The following is a 26,041-nucleotide window of genomic DNA, read 5'->3' on the forward strand; positions in this document are numbered from 1 at the left end:
TGATGAGAGAGAATCATTGATTGGCTGCCTCCTGCATGTCCCCTACTGGGGATCGAGCCTGCAACCTGGGCATGTGCCCCGACCGGGAATCAAACCGGGGACCCTTCAGCCTGTAGGCTGATGTTCTATCCACTGAGCCAAACTGACTATGGCTATTTTGAAGAACAGCCATACTGTTTCTGTACCATTTATATTCTCACCAGTACTACACAAGGGTTCCAACATTTGTTATTTTCTGTGGGATTTTAAAAAAATAATAGCCATCCTAATGTGTGTGAGGAAGTATTTCATTGTGTTTGCATTTCTCTAATGATTAGTGATGTTGAGCACCTTTTTATGTGCTTATTGGCAATTTGTGTGTCATCTTTGGTGAAATGTCTATTCGTTACATACATCTTTTAATCTTTGCCAATCTAATGGGAAAAATGGCATCTTGCTTTAATTGGCATTTCTTTCATTATGAGTGGAACGTATCCATTTATTCAGTAAGTAAATATTGAATGGTTCCTATGTGTCTGGCACTGTTCTGAATTGCTAAGGACGTAATACAAAAGATAGGTTGAGCATCTCTTTTTTTTTTTTTAAATATTTTTTTATTGATTTCAGAGAGGGAGAGGGAAAGAGATAGAACCATCAATGATGAGAGAGAACCATTGATTGGCTGCCTCCTGCATGCCCCCTACTGGGGATCAAGCCTGCAACCTGACCGAGCTCTGACTGGGAATTGAACCCTGACCTTCTGGTTCATAGGTCGACGCTCAACTACTGAGCCACGCCAGCTGGGCCGGTGGGTTGGGGGGGCTCTTTTGACTAAGGACAAACCTGCTAGTCAAGGGCTGTCTTAGGAAGAATACCTATGAAGAATTAATTAACTAATTAGTTAATATTTTAAGGTGCCTCTTAAGTGCTACCTATGCAATATTGTTACCTAGGGAAGTCTTAGTCTAGGACAGTGATGGTGAACCTTTTGAGCTCGGCGTGTCAGCATTTTGCAAAACCCTAACTTAACTCTGGTGCCGTGTCACATATAGAAATTTTTTGATATTTGCAACCATAGTAAAACAAAGACTTATATTTTTGATATTTATTTTATATATTTAAATGCCATTTAACAAAGAAAAATCAACCAAAAAAAATGAGTTCACGTGTCACCTCTGACACGCGTGTCATAGGTTCACCATCTCTGCTCTAGGGCAAGCAAAACCAACAACCTTTGTTCAAGGACAGGAAGAAACCTGACCGTTTCTATGTGAGGGAGTAACCTCATTAACAGTAGGACAGGTGATCATAGTTCAAGAAAAAGAGCAGAAGCTCAAGGCATTGTATCATTTCATATCATCACAAGAAGGGCGAGTCCAGCACAATAAGATTTTGAGAGAGAGACCACATTCACGTAACTTATTACAGTATATTGTTACAATTGTTCTATTATCATTGTCAATCTCTTACCGTGCAGATGTATAAACCAAACTTCATTACAGGTATGTATGTGTAGGAAAAACCCTAGTATATATAGGGTTCTGTGCTAGCTGCAGGTTCCAGCATCCACTGGGATCTTGGAACATATCCCCCACAGATCAGGGGGACAACTGTGCACCATTTGTTGCTTTGAACCAATTATTTTGAGACAACCTTCACAAAGAAACAACACCAAGGATGCTTGATAATTCTCTTCAAAGGTCCCCAACATGGAATACTACGCAGCAATCAAAGAGAACTACAATGCATGGACCCACTTGGGCAAACCTCAAAGGCCTTCTGTTGAAGGAAAGACACATATGTTACATGTACGTAACAAAGATTGCATATGTTATAATTCCATTTACATGACAGTCTCAAAAAGACACAGCTCTGTGGTTGCCAGAGGTTAGGAGTGGGGGAGGATGTGACTATAAAGGGTAGCATGAGGGAGCTTTTGGGGGAGAAGGTGCTGTTCTGTATCCTGCTGTGGTAGTGGTTACATCTACATGTGTTAAAACTCCTAGAACTGTACACTGTCCCGGAAGTCAATTTCTTTAAATGGTCCAACCATCGTTAATAGGATTTTGGTTCCTTAATGTCTGAGTTTCCTCTGTGGTCAAGTCAGGGCAATCTCCTGACTTACTCTCTGTCTTGGGCAATCTCCTGACTTACTCTCTGTCTTGGGCAATCTCCTGACTTACTCTCTGTCTTGGGCAATCTCCTGACTTACTCTCTGTCTTGGGCAATCTCCTGACTTACTCTCTGTCTTGGGCAATCTCCTGACTTACTCTCTGTCTTGGGCAATCTCCTGACTTACTCTCTGTCTTGGGCAATCTCCTGACTTACTCTCTGTCTTGGGCAATCTCCTGACTTACTCTCTGTCTTGGGCAATCTCCTGACTTACTCTCTGTCTTGGGCAATCTCCTGACTTACTCTCTGTCTTGGGCAATCTCCTGACTTACTCTCTGTCTTGGGCAATCTCCTGACTTACTCTCTGTCTTGGGCAATCTCCTGACTTACTCTCTGTCTTGGGCAATCTCCTGACTTACTCTCTGTCTTGGGCAATCTCCTGACTTACTCTCTGTCTTGGGCAATCTCCTGACTTACTCTCTGTCTTGGGCAATCTCCTGACTTACTCTCTGTCTTGGGCAATCTCCTGACTTACTCTCTGTCTTGGGCAATCTCCTGACTTACTCTCTGTCTTGGGCAATCTCCTGACTTACTCTCTGTCTTGGGCAATCTCCTGACTTACTCTCTGTCTTGGGCAATCTCCTGACTTACTCTCTGTCTTGGGCAATCTCCTGACTTACTCTCTGTCTTGGGCAATCTCCTGACTTACTCTCTGTCTTGGGCAATCTCCTGACTTACTCTCTGTCTTGGGCAATCTCCTGACTTACTCTCTGTCTTGGGCAATCTCCTGACTTACTCTCTGTCTTGGGCAATCTCCTGACTTACTCTCTGTCTTGGGCAATCTCCTGACTTACTCTCTGTCTTCAGGAACAAAACAAAGAAGGATGAAACATGGCTATAGACAGGAATTTCTGAAAATGCCATCTTTTTAGGTTTGGCCAGGAAAACAAGAGATCAAGGGGAGAATGGGGCGGGACGGGGGGTAGAGAAGAGGGAAGACGGTGGGAGAGGTGCCTGGAATAACTTCTGAGTTACTGTGTTTTCAGTGCTTATTACCTGCCAGGCAGTAAAGCTCTGTGGCTTTACTTCGCTTTTCTCTGAGAAGCAGGTGCTATAATTAGCCCCTCAAGGACAGGAAGAAACCTGACCGTTTCTATGTGAGGGAGTAACCTTATTAACAGTAGGACAGGTGATCGTAAAGAAAATGAGCAGAAGCTCAAGGCATTGTATCATCTCAGATCATCACAAGAAGGGCGAGTGCAGCACAATAAGATTTTGAGAGAGAGACCACATTCACATAACTTATTACAGTATATTGTTACAATTGTTCTGTTATCATTGTCAGTCTCTTACTGTGCAGATGTATAAACCAAACTTTATTACAGATATGTATGTGTAGGAAAGACCCTAGTATATATAGGGTTCTGTGCTAGCTGCAGGTTCCAGCATCCACTGGGATCTTGGAACATATCCCCCACAGATCAGGGGGACAACTGTGCACCATTTGTTGCTTTGAACCAATTATTTTGAGACAACCTTCACAAAGAAATAACACCAAGGATGCTTGATAATTCTCTTCAAAAGTCCCCAACATGGAATACTACGCAGCAATCAAAGAGAACTACAATGCATGGACCCACTTGGGCAAATCTCAAAGGCCTTCTGTTGAAGGAAAGACACATATGTTACATGTACGTAACAAAGATTGCATATGTTATGATTCCATTTACATGACAATCTCAAAAAGACACAGCTCTATGGTTGCCAGAGGTTAGGAGTGGGGGAGGGTGTGACTATAAAGGGTAGCATGAGGGAGCTTTGCAGGGAGAAGGTGCTGTTCTGTATCCTGCTGTGGTAGTGGTTACAACTACATGTGTTAAAACTCCTAGAACTGTACACTGTCCCGGAAGTCAATTTCTTTAAATGGTCCAACCATCGTTAATAGGATTTTGGTTCCTTTATGTCTGAGTTTCCTCTGTGGTCAAGGCAGGGTAATCTCCTGACTTACTCTCTGTCTTCAGGAACAAAACAAAGAAGGATGAAACATGGCTATAGACAGGGATTTCTGAAAATGCCATCTTTTTAGATTTGGCCAGGAAATCAAGGGGAGAATGGGGCAGGACGGGGGGTAGAGAAGAGGGAAGAAGGTGGGAGAGGTGCCTGGAATAACTTCTGAGTTACTGTGTTTTCAGTGCTTATTACCTGCCAGGCAGTAAAGCTCTGTGGCTTTACTTCGCTTTTCTCTGAGAAGCAGGTGCTATAATTAGCCCCACTTTGCAGACGAGGGAGTTAAGGCCCCGAGAGGTAAAGCAGTTTGCCCAAGGCCCACAGCTGGTGAGTGGGTAGAGCTGGGATTGAATTCAAAGCCAGTGCCTTTAATGCTATTGTCCTCCCTCCCAGTCTATGTTATTTCATCCCCGAACCTTTGAGTTTCTTCTCTCCAGGCTGGAGATTGATATTTGATTTCCCTCTCTCTTGACCATCAAGGACTTGGTCCTAGATGTACTCTCCATGTTCCGTCTATCTTCCCCTCTTTCTAAGACACCCCTCCTGGACTGGCCTCTCAGCAGGCCTGGTGTGAAATTTGGGAGGCAAGTGGGAGGCAGTGGCAGCAGCGGGCAGCTGTGTGGGCTCCGGGAGACAGGAGATGGGTTTCCTGGCCTGGGATGCAGGTAGCTGTGACCACCGGGCGTGCTTTCCTGCAGCCCCTGGCCCGGACGGCAGGAGCAGCTTCCTGCCCCTGAGGGCTGGTGGCAGCTTCCCTGACCTTTTCTTCTCCAGCCTCCTGATGGCTTTCCAACACTTACGTTCCTGTGCAAGTCCCTTCTTGAAATGCCTGGAACAATGTCTATTCTTTGGCTGATACAGAGCCCGGGGGCACTGTCCTCTCAGGAATACCTTTTACAAGATTTATTTTTTATAAAACACCATCCTTGAAAACATAGGAAGTGGCTTGGGATGGAGACCCTATGGTTGGCGTCTGGGGTGTCCCTCTTTGGCGCTGCTTGGCGGAGCCCTCTTCTCTGCCAGCATTGACTGGGCTGCCTGGCCTGGGGGAGGGGAAGACTGGCCAAAGGGCCTTCCCATCCAGGTGGTCCCATTCCATTCACATTCTCCTTTTCTCTGGCTGTGGACTGCCCATCCCTTGTGTGAAGGACACAGTAAGAGTTGCTTTCTCCAATGTATAGTGAGGGAAACTGAGGCACGGGGAGGCTCAAGGTGGGGCAATATGTGGCCAATCCAGGAAGAGCATCCCTGCACCCTGTTTCCAAGTTCATCATCTCATCACCAGGAAACCAGACAGATTCTAGGGGAGGTGGGTGAGCGGTGGGGAAGAGTCATTCTGCACCTATTATGTCAAGCACTTTCCCTGCGATAGTTCATTTGCTTGCATCTTCACAAGGCCCTGGTTTATGATTCCCACTGATGAGAAGAATGAGGCTCAGAGAGGTCAAATGAGTTGCCCTGAGTCACACAGTGGCAGGTGATATTCCAACCCAGTCTAGGTGCAAAGCCCCGGTTCTTCCTCCCTCACCACTACCAGTTCTCAGGGCTCTCACTGCAAAAGTGCCTGCGGCTGTGTTAGCTCTACAAGTAATTCTTTAGATTTAGGTCTGGCCTCAGGTCTTCCAATTTAAGATGAATGCCATTTACTTCTAAGACTTTAACCTGCTTAATCGAATATATGATCCTGAGTTTTTCATGATCCAGTTGCTATTATAATGAATTTATTCTGACATGACCCTTGCTGACAAGAATCTGGCAAATTGTGGGCCAAACCATGTCCCCTATGACTTAACAATGACCCGGCTCGGCCCTTCTGATCCACCTCCTCCCTGGCTCCCGCCTCCTATGCCAGGGCTCCCTCCCCCTCCCACTCTCTCTAGCTGCATCATGTTCCTGCCCAACTTGGCCCAGTGCTTAGGGCTCCAGTCCCAGCCTTTGTTCGTGCTGTTCCCCTGCCCGTGTGCCCTCCCCTCCGTCCATCTGCCAAACTCCTCACCCCTCTTTCAAGGCTCCTTTGCAAAGCCTCTCTTGGCCTCCATCCGCAGGTAATGCTGATCTCTTCCTAAGAATTCTACCATCCCCAGGACACTTCTTGGGCTTATTCAATATCCACTCTTTTTGCACATGTTTAGTGGGCGCTTGATATGGAGCTAGGTGCTTGGGATATATCCCGATTCCGGCAGCGGCCATGGGAGGATCTCTTTCAAGGTTCCTTTGCAAAGCCTCTCTTGGCCTCCATCCGCAGGTAATGCTGATCTCTTCCTAAGAATTCTACCATCCCCAGGACACTTCTTGGGCTTATTCAATATCCACTCTTTTTGCACATGTTTAGTGGGCGCTTGATATGGAGCTAGGTGCTTGGGATATATCCCGATTCCGGCAGCGGCCATGGGAGGAGGTGTCGTTTCCATTTACTGATGAGGGTCCTGGGGATCAGAGAAGTGGAGGACTGGCCCAGACTCTCACAGACAGTTCATGGTAGACCCAGGTTTGATGCTGGGTCTGTGTGATCCCAACACTGAGTCAAGTTTTGCTGAATTGAAGTGAGGTGGTGGCTGCTACAGGTGGTGGTGGCTGTGCATTCTCCACTGTCCTCGTATAGTGGGGGCTTGGATAGCAGTCCGGTTGGGAGGGGAGCAGCTAAGAGATGGTGTGAAGCTGCATTGGCGCAGTGGTCATCTTGCTTTTTATGGGCTGCATGCTTATATAAGGTGGCTTTGGAGTAGCTCGATGGAGATGAGGGGGCACGAAAACCCCTCACAGACCACTGTGGATGGAGTCAGGAAAAGATGGGGGTAGAGGGCTGAACCAGGGAAGCCCAAGGCAGAATTGCAGTTGTAGGATGTCCTGTGTCCTTATCAGGATGACCAGTCACCCAACTTCGTCATTTCCACTGAGTCAGACACCAGAGGGTGTTTCATAGAGAGCGGAGGAGGCTGTCCATTCCCTAGAGGAATCTCCGGTCCAAAAGGATGTGAGAGAAGACCTTCTGTGGGTATTGCTAATGAACAACCATTAAAAAGGCTCTCATTAAACAGCATTCCCAGGCTCTTGGGAAGGGAGACTCAATTATTATTTTCGTTTTTTCTAAAAACAGGGAAAAAATTAATGGGGAACAGAAGAAACAATTCCTGTTATTAACAACAACAAAATCATAACATTTGAATGTAAAATTTTCAACTTTTTCAAAGCGCTATCATATATCATTATCTCATTCAGTTTTCACTTCCATTGAGTGAGACATCAGGAGAGCCTCTCACCACTAATCGACAGGGAATAAAAGGGTCTCAGTGATGAAAACTAGCAGGAATGATCAGAAACGGGTGGACCTTGTGGGCAAGCCCTCTAGCGGCTCGTTGTTGAAATTATCGGAACGAGCTGTTTATTATCCAGTTGAGGGCAAACAAAGGGGTTGGGTGAGTCCTTATTGACGGGAAGTGCATTGCACATTGGATCCAGGTAGACAGAAACCAGTGAGCTGTCGTTCCCTTTACTTTCCTTGTTGGTCATTTCAGATTTATTTGGGTTGGCAAAGACATTCTCAACAGTCCTCACATTACATCAGCGATAGATCTTTGTGCACAGGGCAAAGTTCAGCACCCACTGAGCTGACCAATCAGAGGGGCGGGGAAGGTAGTAAGTCATCCTTTCTCCATAGGGTTGTTTAGAAACAATCTTGTTATAGTACAAACAGAGACTGCAAGTTGAGGATCCCCACGCCTCACCTTGTTCTCATTCTTTTCTGTTGCTCCTTTAATTTATTTGTCCCCTCCCCGCCCCGCTTGCCTGGTCCAAGCCCGAGGCCTGCCAGAGGGGACTCCAGGACAGTGCTCAGCTGCTCACCTTCATTAGCACCTGGAGCGCACCGCCTCCCCCACCCAGAGAAACAGGGAACTCCTTTTGGAGCTGAGCCCGCTGGTCTCCCTTTCATCCTCCTAATCAAGCCAAGGTGATGACATCGAGCGGCCCGAGACATGTACCTGCACTATCAGCTGTCCTTCCCACTGGAATTTAATCAGAGCTCACTGACCAAACTCTTCGGTTGTTGCAATTGGGCCACTCAAGACATTCTGGCCTTACCCACTTAGTGCTGCTTTTCCCGATGGGGCAAGTCCCTTTGGATGCTTATTTTTATACAGGGAAGCCCTGGATATCAGACTTTTTAATAAGAGTGTGGAGGGATGTGGAGAAGTGATTGCATCTTAGGGGCCAGTTGCCACTTCAGAGACCAGCAGTGCAGCCTTTCAGCAAGAAGCATAATTCAAAAAGCTCGGGAAAGTCCCCAAACTGTTTGACCAGCAGACAGTCCTGGTTTTGGGGTGAAGGAGGAGACCCTTTCCTGGAAATGATGCCAGTTGAATAAATATTTTCACCCCACCCATCTTTCCAAAGGCTCCTCTGTTGGTGGATCCCCATGGGGACTGTGCCAGGAATTAGGGAGTAGGGAAGGGGCAAGACTCCCTAAATCCTTTTCCTCTAAAGGAGGGGAGTACTGGCTGGAAGCCATTTGTTTAATAAATTAATTTTCTAATTTATTAGTTCAATGAATACTTGTTATGCAAATTTAGTTATGGGACAGATAAGATGTTTGTGTGGTTCAAAATTCAGAAAGTACTCTGTCAAAATCTCTCTCCAATCCACTCCATCTCCAGAGGTAAAGCCACATGCCCTGTTTCTTAGGTCTCCTTCCAGAGATGTGCAATGCATAGAAAAGCTGTACAGATTATCATCCTAGGCCTGGTTTGTTGCTTTTCTAACCCACACAAACAATAGTCATTTATAAAGTCTGCTGTGAACCTTGATTTTTTTTTTAAACTTAATAAAATATCTTGGAATTCTTTTAAAAAATTGATTTTTAAAAAAAAACTTAATAAAATATCTTGGAATTCTTTTAAAAAATGCATAAAAGGCTTCATTATTCTTTTTTTTTTATGGTTCATTTTAGTCCAGTGCATGGAGGCATCACGACTTTTTCAGTAATCTCCCACTGAGAGACATCTGGTTTGTTTCCATTCTTCTGCTACAATAAACAGCACTGCAGTACAAATGTCACTTCACACCTGGCCAAGTCTGCCTGTAGAATAAGATCCTAGAAGGGAATTGCTGGGTGGGAGGCATAGAGAAGTCGAATCAATTTACACTTCCACCAGCAACACGTAAGAGTGTTTTCAACACGTGAGCATCTTCTACTCAGTGTTTCTTATGCTCCCTGTACATTGGGTGGCTGAAAAGGTGGAGTCAGCCTTCAGTGGCTTCCCTTCCTGCTTAAAGTGGAGAGCAGCCCCCTACTGACCTCGCATGGCCAGCCTGTGGGCTCCTTGCTCTCCTCCCAGCCTCATTGCCTTCCTCTTTCCATGCCTGACTCACTACCCCCAGGTACACCCATCTCTTCTTTAGTTCCCCAAACAGGCCAAGCTCCCTCCCCGCACAGGGTCTTTGTACATGAAGTGCCAGATGCCTAGAAGGCCCTTTCTCCACTTTCAATCCTTAGCTCTCAGCTCAGTTACCCTTCCTCTACGGAACCCTGCACCCACCCCCATGACTAGTTCCCTGTGACTAGGTTATAAGCTCCCCAGCACCATGTACTTCTTCAAGGCCCAGAAGCTATTATCCCCTCCATTTCTGTAATTATTTAGTTAATGTTGTTCTTTTCTGTGGGTCTTTGAGCTCCATAAAGGGAGGGACCATGTCTGTTTCTCTCTCCATCATCTCTCCAGGGCCTAGCATCGTGCCTGGTACCTAGTAGGCACTCAGTAAAGATTTCTTGTTTGATTTTACTCAGTAAGATCAATGAATCTTTATTAGGTATCAACGATGTGCAGGAATTGTTCTAGGCATCAGTGATACATTACGAATAGAACAAATTCCTGCTCCCATGGTGCTTAACAGACCATGCTAGTGGTTGGGGGAAGGAGTATAGAGTCAGTAGACATATAAACTAATGTCTGACTCATATAAACTATGTCAGACTGTGATGCATGTTGTGAAAAGAAATAAAGCAGTAGCACGAGATAGAGCTGGGAGAGCCATTCCCAACAGAGTCTTCATGGAAGGGCTCTTAAATAAGGTGACCTGTGAGCAGAGACCTGAGTGAAACAAAGGAGTCAGCTGTGTGGGTATTTGGAAGAAGAGCATTGCAGACTGAGGGAATGGCAAGTATGAAGACCCGGAGGCTGGTCCATAATAGTCGTGCTGGAGGAATGTAGGTAGATATTGGAAAGACTAGAATTTTTAAAAAAATATATATTTCTTTATTGATTTCAGAGAGGAAGGGAGAGGGAAAGAGAAAACATCAATGATGAGAGAGAATCATTGATCGGCTGCCTCCTGCACGCCCCCTACAGGGGATCGAGCCCACAACCCAGGCACGTGCCCTTAGCCAGAATTGAACTTGGAACCATTCAGTCTGCAGGCCAACGCTCTATCCACTGAGCCAAACCAGCTAGGGCGAAAGATTAGAATTTATGTAATATTCAAACACTTACATTCAATCTTATGGTCTTATTAAGGATGTTACAAGGATCCTGAGATAATTTAAGATTAAAAAATAAAAAGAATTTGACAGTGAAAATGCTTTATCCTGAGACCACAGGCTAAAAAATAAAACCATGATCTTCTTCCTCAAACTTGCCTTTTTTTTTTGTAATTAGGGCCAAGCCTTCACTTCGAAATACTATAATTCATTTCATCTAAGTTACTTTAGGTCAACAAGGAAATACAGTGAAACTTCTTTTCAGTAATAAATAAATACATTAGAACAAATTGTCTGAATATCTGACCATGTAAAATAATGCCAAATGTTTATTTATTTAAAACTTATATAAAATTTATATGTAATGTAAGTGTATATATTATATGTAATTTATTTTTCTGAAGAGATTATCTGTGAAGAAGTTTGTTACTACCTTATAATCTATTTTGTATTATTATTAGCATTCTATTCAATTCAATATAATAATTTAATACAATTTTGGTGATTCTGTTTTCACAAGAGCCAGTCAAAAACAGTGTAGTGATATGAGAGTCTAATTAAAATAATTATTTCTACTGAAATAATTCAAAGTATAAATTTAGCCTCCCGAGGATGGAGCAGGGCTCATAAAATCACCTTCAGGGTGATTACCTCCTCCTGAGATTGATCAGGAAGCATTCTGAAGGTACTTACACGCACTACAGACACAATACTGTGCTAACTGCCACGTCAAAATTGGGCCCACCAATAGCAGATGTCACAGTGATGTGCTGGGGCCAGCCCTCACTGGCTCCCCCGGGCCAACGGTTAAATATTCAGGAACTTTGCAAGCAGCCCATTCAACCATCGGTAGCCTGAAAGCTTCCATGGTGAGAATATGTCACCATGGAAATCGGCAAATACTGCACATCAGGGCACCCCAGTGAGCCAGTTCATCAGCACCCAGTGTCTGGGACAGTATTTATGATTTTTTACCTAGAACTACCGTATTTTGAAAAGCAGTTCCTTCCAGCTCCTAACATGTCCTGTGCTTTGCCTGGTGCCCACTGAGCTATTATTTTATGGCCTCAACACTGAGCCTCCTGCAGGCCCACGTGACACAGGCCTATGTGTCCGTCCTCTCCCACAGCTATGTTATTCCAGACTCCCTGTGATCCTAGAATGACAACCTGCACCTCCACTAGGAGAATTGCCTTGATAACATGTATGCCCGTTTGCTTTGTGCCTGGTTATTTAACATGTATTTAGACATTCTCACATATATTTCCTTGTCATGAGTGAACAGAAGCTCCGTAAAGCACATGTCATCAGGCATAGATGTGAGTAGGGAAGAGAAACTGCCTTAGAGGTGTTGCCTGCCTTTCGTGGCCATGAGCGAACAGGAGCTCCGTAAAGCACATGTCATCAGGCATAGATATGAGTAGGGAAAAGAAAACGAATAGAGAAACTGCCTTAGAGGTGTTGCCTGCCTTTCGTGGCCCTGCTGGCTGTGTCACAGCCTCTCTCCCTCTGTGATCTGTTTTGGAAGGACACAGGGAGGCCCAGGAAACCTAGAAATGGGCTCTGTGGCCTTTGAGGCTGTGGTTGTGAACTTCACCCTGCAGGAGTGGCTTTACAGGATCCTTCCCAGAGGGAACTCTATAGAGATGTGATCAGGAAATCTTCAGGTGCCTGGTGTCAATAGGAAAACAAAACAAAACAAACAAACAAACAAAAAACTGGGAAAATTATGACATTGAAGATCAGTGCAAAAACCAGGGGAGAAAACTAAGAAGTCAAATTGTTGAGAGAATCCGTGACAGGAAAGAGGGTGGTCAGTGTGAAGAAGATTTTAATTTTATTCTAAATCAACCTGAACAAGAAAATTCTCCTGGAGAAAGCCATGGGAAGGCAGTGTGCATGGGAAAGTCTTCATGCATCATTTACCCCATAATATGCACATCAGAGGTCAATCTGAATGTCACAGAGAGAAGCCATATAAATATAATACATATGGGAGAGCCTTCAGTTACTTGCAATGTTTTATAAAACATCGACTAAATCACAATGGAGAGGAGACCAATTAATGTAAGGAATGTGGCAAACCCTTAGTTCTTCACTTTACTTCACATACATGAAAGAGCTACACTGGGGGAGAAACTCTATCAATGAAAACAATGTGGAAAAGCCCAGAGATATCATCCAACTTTTCAAACATGTGAAAGGACTCACCAGAAGAGAAAGCCTGTGAAGGTAAGAAACGTGGTAAAGCCTTCCGTTGTCTCAGAAATCTTCAAATCATGAACATAAATCACACTGGGAAGAAGCCCTGTGGACGTGAAAAGAACATGGTGAAGCATTAAGTGTCCCAGTGATCTTCAGAGCATGAAAGAAACCTCACTGGAGAGAGACCCTTTGAACGTAAACAATGTGGTAAAGAGAGCCCACCCAGTTCCTTACAAACACAAGAAAGAATTAACTGGAGAGAAACCCTCTGACTATAAGGAATGTGGCAAAGCTTTCCTTTATCACATAACTTTTTGAAGACATGTGACAATTCTATTTTCCAGACTAACAAATAGTTGGAATAGATTTTTATGTAAGTTTTTTTTGGGGGGGGGGTGAAGAATAATTTTTAATGTTTTTTTTAAAATTTTATTTCTATAAATACACCAGAGAATTATGCAACGATGCCGGCATCAGATGCAATCCTGGGCTACAACTCTGTACACTCCTTCGCAACTGGTCCTGTGATGGCTGCTGAACCTTTGAAACAAAGCATAGAAACAATAGCAATCGCATAATTTATTGTCTTCTCTATTGCCTTGACTGATAGGTTAAGGGAAGGGAAATAACATTTATTGAATAGCTACAATTATGCAAGCCATCTCATTTTATTCAACACTCGGAACACTCTCGAAGTTATTATTAGGACCTCATTTTATGGATGAGGAAATGAAAACTCAAAAAAGTCAAATGATCTGGCGGGCGTGGCTCAGTGTTTGAGTGTCGGCCTATGAATCAGGTGGTCATGGTTCCATTCCTAGTCAGGGCACATGCCCAGGTTGCAGGCTGGTTCCTCAGTCAGGGGGGCCCCCACCATTGCTCCATGATCACCCCTGCAGAGGAGGCCCAGGCCACCCTCTGCGGGGCAATCAGTCAGGGGAGGGGGAACATTGGGGGAGGGGGACACCTCTGCAATTGATCACCCCAAAGAGGGAAGCCCAGGCTACCCGGCAAACGGTGCTGTGGTAGGTGGGCAGGGCCTCCCTCTGTGGGGAGATTGATGGTGGGGCTCCCAGACTGCAAGAGGGCACAGGCCAGACTGAGGGACCCTCCAACCCCTGAGTGCACGAATTTCATGCACCGGGCCTCTAGTTATTTTATAAATTAGGAAATGAAAACTTTGGCTAAGCATAGAGCCCAAGGTCACGTGGGTAGATAGTGGTGAGGCAGGATTTGAACCCACCTTGTCTGCCTCCAGAGCTTGTGTGCCTAACCTCTTGGCTGCAGTGCACGCAAGCCCCAGTTTAAGTCTCTGCCTCCAGGAGATCTTTCTGACTGACCCCCCAGTGCAGGCTGGGCTGGATGCTGCACTCACACAGCACCAGGCATGACCACCTTGGTCATATCCCTTTCCTGCTATTTTAAGAGTCAGTTTGTATGTCTGCCTCTCCCTTTAGATTGTGAGTTCTGCCGGGACTTGTTCATGTTTATTTTCCCAGCCCTGCACACAGTAGGTGCACAGGGAACATGCTTGTGGGAGGTTGAGGTTCAGACTCCATGGATTGATAGTGGCTGCCCGGTGCTCTGCAAGAGCCCCAGGACCATCAGCCACGTCTGCCTTGCGCAGGGGAGCAGGGTCACACGCATACTGTCTGCCTTCATCCTAGACCAGGGGTGGGCAAACTTTTTGACTCGAGGGCGGGGTCACACGCATACTGTCTGCCTTCATCCTAGACAGTAGCTTTTTATTGACTGGAGGACACAATTACTTGGTGAAGGAATTGACTTGAACCCTTTAGGCCACACCAGAAGTTTTTTGTTTTGTTGTTGTTGTTGTTTTTAATGCCTCAAGAAGAAGCATTTGGAAGGGAAGCATTTTAGCAAAGCCCTTTCTCATTTAATCGAGCAGAAACCCATTCTATATTGGTTGACACACTTTTGTGCCCTTGTTAGAATTATATTGAAAGAAGATGCTTTTGCCTGTAGTAACTGATGAAGCTGTAGCAGCTACAGGTTCGGTATAGCAATGCTGCCTGCAATATGGGTACATAAGAACTTGGGTTAAGTCAAGGACAGTCCCTGGATATTAGTACTTTTGTTACCTTCTCAGACATACATGGAACTTCTTCTTATTTGGCTTTTTATATTAGAAGTAGGGCCACCTACACTTGGGAATGAGGTGGATGGATAAGATTCCAGCTAACTGAATGTTCTAATAGAATGAATTGCTGCTCATTGCTTTTGTAAATAACCGGGCCCTAAGGGAACTTTGTGAATGTGTCCCATGTTTACTCATCCTTGAAACCAGAACCCGTCACACCTCATTGCAACCAACCTGAGCTCAGTCTGAGTGTTGTTCTGCTGCTTTGTTAGTTGACCATTGCTTTAATAAGTGGAACTCTTTTAATTCCCAGAGCTTAGGAATCTTTTTTTTTTTTTCTGTCAAGCAAACTCAAAAAACTCCTGGAGGCTTTGCTAGAAATAAATGATAGATATTTACTCAAGGGTCTTAGAGTCTGCAAACTGGAAACACAGATAGATAAAAACCCAGAAGTGTTCCAAAGAAGAAAGAAAAGTTGAGTTCTTATAGAAAAAAAGTACATTTAAAAATACATATATTTTTATTGATTTTTCGAGAGAGAAGACGGGAGAGGGGGAGAGAGAGAAAAACATTAATGTGAGCATGAAATATCAATCAGCTGCCTTCTGCACGTCCCCTTGGGATGATGGCCAACCAACTGAGTCACACTGGCCATGGAAAAAAGTACATTCTTGAGAATTATCATTCCTGCATTCTTAGCTCTAGGATTGATCCAGGATAGTTATCAGTCAGATGACTGGTGATCAAGATAATGGTTGCTAGGTGGTCCGGAAGATGGTCTAGTCACATCTTGCTGGTTTGGATAAGGATGTCAGGTGGATGTCTATGTGAGTCCTTCAGGGGTAGTTAGAGGGGTACCTGGAGGTCCAGGTGTATACCTAGGCATCAACCGGAAGGTTGATGTATGTCCATGCATTGACGGAGGACTGTAAAGTTCAGAAAAGTTTAAGTTCCCAGGCTAGTTGGAACAAGAATGGAGTCTTTCCTCATATTTCCACCTTTGTAATGTTAATTTTAGCAGCTTGGTTACAGTGTGAGTCCATTTTAGAAGATAGAGTCTGCAAACTGGAAACACAGATAGATGGTCTATCTTCACTCTGTCCTCAGTTCTGTAGAGATGTGTGCAGGGCTGCTACTTGTTGCTGCAAGGCTTGGTGGGAGAGAAGACTGTGGGTGGATCTGTGTAGCCACAGGAAGTGCTTTGTGTAGAGCAGAAAAAAATGGTTTTGAGTCACTGCACCAGCCTGCCCCCCTGGGCTGTGATGCAAACAAGAGTGTCAGAAGTGACTGTCCCTTCACAACACAATCGATTCAAATCAGCTCCAAGAAAACAGATTCAAATCAGTAAGCCAGATTTCACCAGAGCCAGTTCCTTCGGAGAAAAAGCTGTAACACGCATCTCACTGAAGTGCTTAGTTCTGTTTTAAGTAGCCCAGGAGCTTAACCCCAAAGTCCAGTTTTATTAATTAATTAATTATATTCTGCATATATATATATATAATGGGTCATGATGGGTCTTATAATTTTAAATACAGTGAAAATATATATATATATGGTCATGATGGGTCTTATAATTTTAAATACAGTGAAAATGAAGATTTAAAAAAATGATACTGGCAGCTGGTTATGGCAAAGTAGGAAATATTCGATCAGGAATGTGGATTTAAAAGTTTTAGTGTGAATTTTAAAACTGAGCTTCCTAGTGTCCAAGGCAAAAATAGAAATGGTGGTCCATGTGAGTTTCATCACCATCATGTGAAGAAGAAAGAGAAGGAGGAGGAGAAGGAGATGGAGGAGGGAAGCCGCAGCGGCTATGTTTGTTTGTAGGAGCAAACATTCATCTGGCATGACATTATTGGAAAGTTAGATTTTGTCGATCTTCCTGTAAGAGGCTTGAGTTAACTTGCTCAGAGGTGTCTTCAACTGTTGTTTGGCAGCAGCAAAAATGGTTAGGTCTTACCATGAAATCATGGACGTGCAAATCAATGGTGGTTCTTCCTCCGAGGAGAGCCGTCTACCCAGTTCAGCTCCTGCATCAAGGCCAGATCCCATGTCGCTTTTATTTTTAACTTTGGTGCAAGGGTGCGAGGTGGTTGCTCATAATGAGTTGACTTCCAGAAAGATGTATTTTAGAGACACAACCGATACAGGTAGTAATGCAAACAAGCCCGTTGGAACAAACCACCAGAAATCCCCATGCCCTCTCTTTCCATGGGTTGCTCAATGCTGTAGTTACCCCATGTGATGCTGTCAGAAGGGAAAATGAAATAGCCAGGAGAGTCTTGGCCAAAGGAGACACAAAAAGCAGCACCGACTCCGCAGACGGAGCAGGGGCTTCAGCTGTTGGAAATACCCAGTGTGCACATTTTGGCATTTCCACGTTGAGTGTGGACTTTCTGAGGGGAGGAAGCCAGGCCTGGCATCTGTACTAAGAGTGGTCCCTCCCCAAGAGCAACTATCCTGGCCCTGGGCTTCCAACCAGCAGACAGACTGGCCCAGGTCCAATATTTGACTTTGTATACAAAGGTTGCTTTTCTGATACACCTTACAGGAAATTCAATCCCCCCCCCACCTTTTTTTTTTTTTTTTTCCTTTTTTCTTTTTTTTTTTTCCCTTCTCTCATCTTGTTCTTTAACAACCAGCTGCAAACATCTGCATTGCAAGTTCAAGTGTTTAGCACCAGAGTGACCCCTATCACTCCTGTAGGCCATTCCTAGGGAGACTCCCCACTTCTCTGGATTGATAACCAACACATTTCAGGAGGGAGTAGATACAGAATTAAGTGCAGGCATTCCAGGAGGTTGGGGGAATGGGTGAAAAAGGCGAAGGGGACTAAGAAGTGCAAACTGCCAGTTGTAGAATAAGTCACAGGGATGAAATGTACATACAGCACAGGGCATACAGCCAATACTATGTCTGGTGTTAGATGGTGACTGGAATTATCATGGTGACCACTTCATAAGGTACGTAAATGTGTACTCACTATGTTGTACACCTGAAACTAATATAATATTATAAGTCAACTTTAATTAAAAATAAATTTTAAAAAGCAGACATTCCATCTCCTGATTCCAGCCCTCTTAATGAGATAGTTTCTACTCGGGGACAGGCCAGGGATGGGTTCTTCATAGCCATGTGCCCTTGGGATGACACAGGTTCCTCCCTGTGTAAATGTGTTCTCACTATGCTGTACACCTGAAACTAATATAATATTATAAGTCAACTTTAATTAAAAATAAATTTTAAAAAGCAGACATTCCATCTCCTGATTCCAGCCCTCTTAATGAGATAGTTTCTACTCGGGGACAGGCCAGGGATGGGTTCTTCATAGCCATGTGCCCTTGGGATGACACAGGTTCCTCCCTGGGTGCCAAGAGAAGGGCAGGAATGATGAGTCACGGTCTTCTCTCTAGGACTCTGTTTTATGACCAATAGAGGGCATGAGTTGGCATTGGGAAGCAGGGGACGGGGCTGTCCCCTTACTGGAGGGACATGAGGCCAATGTCCTGTCAAAGGACAGGAAGAGAGCTCCCCAAACCCCCCATTTTATTAAACTGGTGAGTTCTGAGACGCCGGTTTGGTTCTGAGCATGGCAGCCGTGGGGTTTTCCCTGTCTGGGTGAGAAAAGTGATTCAGCTCTTTGGCTAATTTCCTTTCTCGGTTCTTGGCTCTAAGTCTTGACTTTGCCCTAGAAAAAAACACTTCTCAGAAGTGGGTATCCCTTGGCTGTGTCACTGAACAGGGGAACCAGACATCCATGCAGAAATTCTCTAGGTTCCCTCAGGGGTCCAGGAAGTAACACTAGTAAAAATACTAATAATGACAACCATCCCTTATGTAGCACTTAACTATGTACCAACTTCTGTTCTAAGCACTTCCCATCCATTTACTCACTGGATGTTCATAAGAGCCATGTGAGGTGGGTGGAGTTGTTATCCTCATTTATAAATAACTTTGGGAACAGAGACGCTTAGTAACTTGCCCAAGGTCACACAGTGGTGGGAGGATGTCTGCTGAACACAGGATACTAAGAAAGTGTCATGGGAGAGGGTGGTTTGAGGTAGTGGACTGGGGGGTCGGGAGCCAGCCTGATGGGGCCCTGATGCTCTTGCCTCCTTTTGAGAATATGTTGAAAGCATCACCTTCTCCCCAGAACAATATGCATATGCATCATGACAGACAGAATTCCAGTAGAGCTGCTTTACGTGAGGAACTGCAGCTCACTATTTAACAGAGTTTGGTGTCATTTTTCTGACATTTGCTCCCAGTGGTGCTCTCAACCCTTTTTCTGCTTCTGTTGATGAACATCTCGAAGGACTTCTCAGTCTGTCCTCATAACATTAGTCCTTTGTATTTATTAAAACATTCTTTTGTGCACTTTAAATATATAAAGTTTTGTTTGTCAATTATACCTCAGTAAACCCAGGAGAAAAAAAACCAATAGTCTCCTTTGTTATTAAGTCTTAATATTAACAATGTAACATCCACTTAAAAACTTCAGTCTTGTATTCAGCTCCAAATCTCCCTCCTCCTCCCAGGACACCACAAGGTTCCTTTGCTTCTGAGGTGTATGTATTGGGGGTATGTGTGGTATGTTGGCTCTCACCAATCCCTCTGCCCCCCAGGACCCAGCAGTCCCATTCTGGTATTTGTTCCAGATAAATGAGGACTTACATCCAATCTTTGGATTGATTTAAGTCAAAGGAGACACCTGATAAGGGCTCTGCTTCAGGGACTCAATGTCAACTGGCATATTGGGGGGTGGCGGCCCTGTATTTAGAGAATTTAAAAGGCGCCATAAAACTGATGCCTTCGTGCTGATCATCATTATGCACAGATAACCCTAAGGAATGTCAGCAATAAAATACTTCTCCCACCTAAGTGGACCATACCCCCTTGGTATGCCAGGATGTCAAGTGACTTTGCCAGGCCTTGATGGTCCCCTGTCTATCCCCTCCCCAAGAGTAACCTCTATTCTGACTTCTAGCATCACCAGTTGGTTTTGCCTGTTCTTGAACTTCATGTAAATGGAATCTCATAGTAGGTACTCTTTTGTGTCTACCTTCTTTCATTCAACGTAATATCATTTATGTCAATCTGTAAACCTCAGTTTGTTCTTTTTATGCAGTTGTAGTATTCCCTTGTATGAATATGCTGCAATTTATTTATTTATCCTGTAGATAGACATTTGGCTTGTTTGCAGTGTTTGACTACTATGAATAAAGCTCCTATAAACATTTTTGTCTGTGTATTTTTATTCACACGTGAATTCATTTCTTTATATCATTTATGTCACTCTGTAAACCTCAGTTTGTTCTTTTTATGCAGTTGTAGTATTTCCTTGTATGAATATGCTGCAATTTATTTATTTATCCTGTAGATAGACATTTGGCTTGTTTGCAGTGTTTGACTACTATGAATAAAGCTCCTATAAACATTTTTGTCTGTGTATTTTTATTCACACGTGAATTCATTTCTTTGGGTTAATATAATGGTGGGGTCATATGTTTTGCTTTATAGAGACTTCCAGGCAGTTTCCCAAAGTTGTGGTACTGATTTCCATTCCCACATGTCTATGTTACCACTTGGTATCATCAGGTTTGTTGTTGTTTGAGCTATTCTGGTGGGAATAGCTTTAATTTTCATGCCATTTATTGGTTGAAGAATCGGGGTCAGTTCTGTAAATTTGCCCACATTCTGGATTTGGCTCATTGTACCCTTGTGGTAGCATTCAAAATGTTTCCTTTATCCTCAGTATGTCCCTTAAGCTAATAACTAGCTCTAAAGACGTGATTATATTAAAGTTTATTTTATGATTGTTTCATAGATGTTTTTTCCTACTGTCTCTTGCATTAAATCAGAAAGAACATAATGTCTATTGTCTCAATTTAATTGATGTTAACAGAGATCGTTGGATTCAGGCGACATGTTCCATCTGTTATTAAGTTTCTTAGCAACCTTCCTTCCATTTGATGATTTTAGTGGAGATTGATGATTATTGCTGATATCCATTTTTCATTGGAGTTGCAAAATGATGATTTTCTAATTTAACATTCCTCTTGCATTTATTATCTACTAGAGGCCCGGTGCATGAAAATTCATGCACTGGAGGGGGGCTCCCTCAGCCCAGCCTTCCTCCTCTCACTGTCTGGGAGCCCTCAGGGGCAAGAAGCGACCTGGCGATCAAGGGAAGGCAACGCCCCCATCACACCTCTGCTGCTACCACTGCCAGCAGCACAAGCCTCGGCCGGCCCTGGTTACCTGAGCCTCAGGTGGCCCTGGGCAGCTGGGCAGCCGCCATCCAAGGCTTGCCTGCACCTCGGGCCGGCCTGGGCAGCTGGGGTCTGAGGGGACTGGGGGACTCCAGAGGCAGGCGCAAGGCAAGGTCGGGTCCACCTGGCGGGACTGGGGGGACTGGGCGCCACCATCTTGTGGCTGTGGGCGCTGCCATCTTTGAGGGCAGGGCAGTTAATTAGCATATTTCCTCCTTATTGGCTGTGGATGCTGCCATCTCTGAGGGCGGGGCAGTCAATTAGCATATTCCCTTTTTATTAGATAGGATCATTATTTATAAATTACTCTTCCTTATCAATTATTTGGTTGCCCTATATATACTCCTACCAGAAAAGCAAGATAACTGCTTAATAACCTGTATCGATTTTTAGAATAATGTGTTGTTACTTCAACTTCCAAGGTAACTAATGAACTGTTTGTAGTACCATTATGAACTTAAGGATTTATAAATATTGAAAGTGTTTCAATTTATTGCACTCATTCTTTGTGATGCTCAAATTGTCCTGTCTTTGGCCAGACACTCAAGTTAGCTCTAAGTGTATGAATATTTTTAAGGTTTTTGATGTATACCAAATTGCTCTTCAGGAGGGCCATATGACTTTACACACCCACAAGTGGCATGAGAACGTTGGTTTTCTGCTACTACCACCTACAATGGGCTCTGTCATGTATATATTTTAAGATATCTGCCAATTTTATTTATAAAATATCACATACATTTTTTATTGTAATAAAATATACCTAATATTAAATTCACCATTTTAACTGTACAACTCAGGGCCATTAAGTACATTCATGCTGTTGTGTAACCATCTCCATTATCCATCTCTTTTCATCATCCCAAACTCTTTTTTGGTTGTTTTTACCTAATTATTTCATCTTTATACAAATCTCTATGAACCTCAATTTGCTCTCCTAATACATTATACATTCTTCTATGATCTGAGTCAATATAGGCAAGTGTTATCTTCACTTGAGTCTTTATGACAAATATTGAGGATGTCAGGGCCACACACAAAGTTGTATAGCTTCCCATTAGAGAGACCTTTCTGTTGATAGTAACCACTTAAGGGGAATGGAAGTTAAATTTTATTACTACTACATTCTTGACACTTTAGAAATTGACATTAAGAGAGGTTATAGCACACAAATTAAAGTCTGACTGAGCCAAAGCCCATTTTAGTCATATATACCACATTTAACTTTATAGTTTGTCTTAGTAAGTCTTGATATCTGGTACTATTAATCTCCAACTGTTTTCTTCTTCTTAATGATTATCTTGGCCAAAGATCAGCAAACTATGGCCCACAGGACAAATTTGCCCCATAGCCTGATTTTATAAATAAAGTTTTATTGGAACACAGTCATGCCCAGTTGTCTATGTATTGTCTATGGTTGCTTTTGTGTTACAAATGCAGAACTGAGTAGTTGGGACAAGGATGAAATGGCCTCCAAGTCAAATATTTCTGGCCCTTTACAGAAAAAGTTTTTGCAACCCCTAGTCGTGGCTATTCTAAGTCCTTTGTATACCTATAGCTTTAAAATCCTGCTGGGATTTTAATTGAGATTGCATTGAAACTTTAGGTCAATGGCATCTTGCAATATTGAGTCTTCCAATGTATGAATATAATGTCTCTCTCCAGTTATTTGTCTTTAATTTACCTCAGTAATGTTTTGTGGTTTTAGTGTAGCTCTTGTGCATCTTTTAATAGACTTATTCCCAATTATCTGATGTTTTTATGCTATTATTAATATTATTTTAATACTTATTTTTGCCTGTGTGTCTCAGTGATTGAGCGTTGACCTATGAACCAGAAATTCATGGTTCGATTCCCAGTCAGGGCTGGATCCCCAGTAGGGGGCATGCAAAAGACAGCTGATCAATGATTCTCTCTCATCATTGGTATTTCTATCTCTCTCTCCCTTTCCCTTCCTCTCTGAAATCAATAAAAACATATTTTAAAAATTAAAAAAAATAATTTCAGACCTAAAAAATGTTGCAAAATTAGTACAAAGAATTCTATGTATCCTTTTCAGATTCCCTAAATGTTATATTTTATTACATCTATTTTATCATTCTCCCCCCTCTCTAATACACACACACACACACACACACACACACACACACACACACATTATTGGTAAGTGGTATTTTTAAAATCTTATTTTTCAATATTGCTAATATAGAGAAATAAAATTGATCTTTTATATTGACCTTGTAGCTAATGACTTTGCTAAATTCACTTGTTAATTCCAGTAATGGATTATTTGGCTTTTTAACATATGTCATCTGTAAAATAAATGACAGTTTTACTGCTTTCTTTCCAATCTTCTTCTATTTCTTTTCTTGACTTATTGCATTGGCTAGGACCTCTGGTAAAGTGCTGAACATAAGTGGTGATAGTGGACATTTTTGTCTTGTTCACAAACTCATAAGAAACATGTTCAATATTTTACTACTAAATTGGATGTTAGCAGTATTTTGTTGGTATTATAATAAAGGGTATCAACAAAATACCTACAAAACCCAAATGCCCATCAAATCAATTTACATAGCAATGAAAAAGAATGAATTACTGCTACATTCAACAATACAGGGACTCTCACAGATATAACAAGGAGCTAAGAATGACAGAAACAAAAGAGTACGTGAAGTTCTGTCACTTACGTAAAGTTCAGGAACAGGCAAAGCTAATCCGAATGGTGTTTTCTAAAGCAGGGGATTGACAGGAGAGGGGCATGGAGAAGCTTTCTGGGAGCCGGAAGTGTTATGTTTTGATCTGAGTGGTGGGCATATAGGCATATGGATGTAAAAGTTCACCGAGCAGTATACAGACAACTCCTGCACTTTAATAAAACATGTAAAGTTCTGCTTCAATAGAAAATTCGAGGTTCTCTGCATTTTACATGGAACTATATAGTGCTTCCAGCAGCAGCAGCTCTTATCATCAGCTAGCCCACATGCCTCCAGCTTATCTACGAAGCTTTCGTGAGAGGTTTTGTCAAATATCCTTTCTGATATCTGGTCTTACCACATCTATGATAGTGCTTCTCAAACTATTTTTTCCCTTTTGTCCAAGCCCTGGGCAATGATTATTTATTCCGGGTTTAAAAATATCCCTACCCGTCAAGGAGATTCGGTGGAAACTCCCTCTGGGAATTCTGATAGTTGCCAGGGCCGTCTGCCTACATACTCTGAGAACCACTGGTCCCCTGATGCAATAATTCTTTTGAAAAAGTAAAAAAAGACAATCTGCTGATGACTTGTTCTTGGTGAATTTGGGTGGGTTCCTCAAGATCAAGACACTCATAGAGCATTTATTTAATAATCAGTCTAGAATTTTTCCAGGGTGGACAGTAAGCTCTCTGATGGTGAAACTGCTGTAATAATATCACAAACTGGTGAAAACCCAGGACTTTTACTTACTTTGGTACATTTCCTTTTTTGCTTGAGCCAAGTTAAGTTTGGCTATCTGCTTTTTGCAATTCAAAACATTCTAATTGATGAAGAAAGGAAACTAACTCTGAAAAATTATCCTGTGGCAAGCACTTTAGAGCCACTTTAAAATTTAAATCTTAAAACAGCCAAATGATGCCATGGCCCGTGTGATTCAGTGGTCAGAGTGTCGGCCCATGCCCTAAAGGGTCGCAGGTTCAATTCTCGGTCTAGAGTAGGGGTCCTCAAACTACGGCCCGCGGGCCACATGCAAATACAAATATTGTATTTGTTCCTGTTTTGTTTTTTTACTTCAAAATAAGATATGTGCAGTGTGCATAGGAATTTGTTCATAGTTTTTTTTTAAACTATAGTCCGGCCCTCCAACGGTCTGAGGGACAGTGAACTGGCCCCCTGTTTAAAAAGTTTGAGGACCCCTGGTCTAGAGTATGTACCTGGGTTGTAGGTTCAATCCCTGGCCCCGGTCTGGGCCTGTGTGGGAGGCAACCAATTGATGTGTCTCTCTCACATCGATATTTCTCTTTTTCTCTCTCCCCCCTCTCCCTCTCTCCCATCCATTCTCTCTAAAAAAAATCAATGGGAAAAAATATCATTGAGTGAGGATTAACAAAAAAACAAAAACAACAACAAAAACCCACAGTCAGATAAAGTAAATGTTACTCTCCTAACTTAGAGATGAGGAAACTGAGGTTCTGAGAGAACAAATGACCTGCCCTGGCAGCAGAGTCGGGATCTGAATTCAGATCCCAGTCTCACCTCAATGCTCATGTTCTTTCCACAACTCATCATCTCCCTCCTCACCACCATGCCCAAGTGTGTGCTACACTTTCTGACTTGAAGACATTTTCTTAGACAGAGACTGACATGAAAATAGACGGTGACTAGTCCTGCTATCTTCTAATCACACCTGTCCTGTAGTGACACGGCATCTCCCAGAGCTATTTTCCATGGAACCCGAGTGTTTCTCTCGGTTAACAGGTATGCCATGAAAAAAAAAATGTTTATGGTCCATCGACTTGGGAAATGCCACTGCACCTTAGAGTCACAAGTGCATTAGCACTTCACAAGGCTCTGGTAAGCCATGCCCTATACAGCACTGGGCAAAAGTAGGTTTACCGTTGTTCATACGTGAAACACAGTTTATTTTTCTCTCTCTCTCTCTCTTTTTTTTAGATTTTTTACATTACTTTTTATATTGTTTATTTACAATTTATTCTTGTATTATTATTTATTTTTTGACATTATTTTTTTAAATTGTTTATTTACAATTTATTCTTGTATTATTATTTATGAATTATTGTATTCGTTTCCATACGAACAACGATAAACCTACTTTTGCCGTGCCCTGTATAACCCGTTTAATTTCACTTAATTTAATGTTTCTCAATTGGTCACAAAACCCTGTTTTGAAGAG

Source organism: Myotis brandtii, unplaced genomic scaffold (assembly GCF_000412655.1).
Source record: "Myotis brandtii unplaced genomic scaffold, ASM41265v1 scaffold50, whole genome shotgun sequence".
NCBI lineage: Eukaryota > Metazoa > Chordata > Mammalia > Chiroptera > Vespertilionidae > Myotis > Myotis brandtii.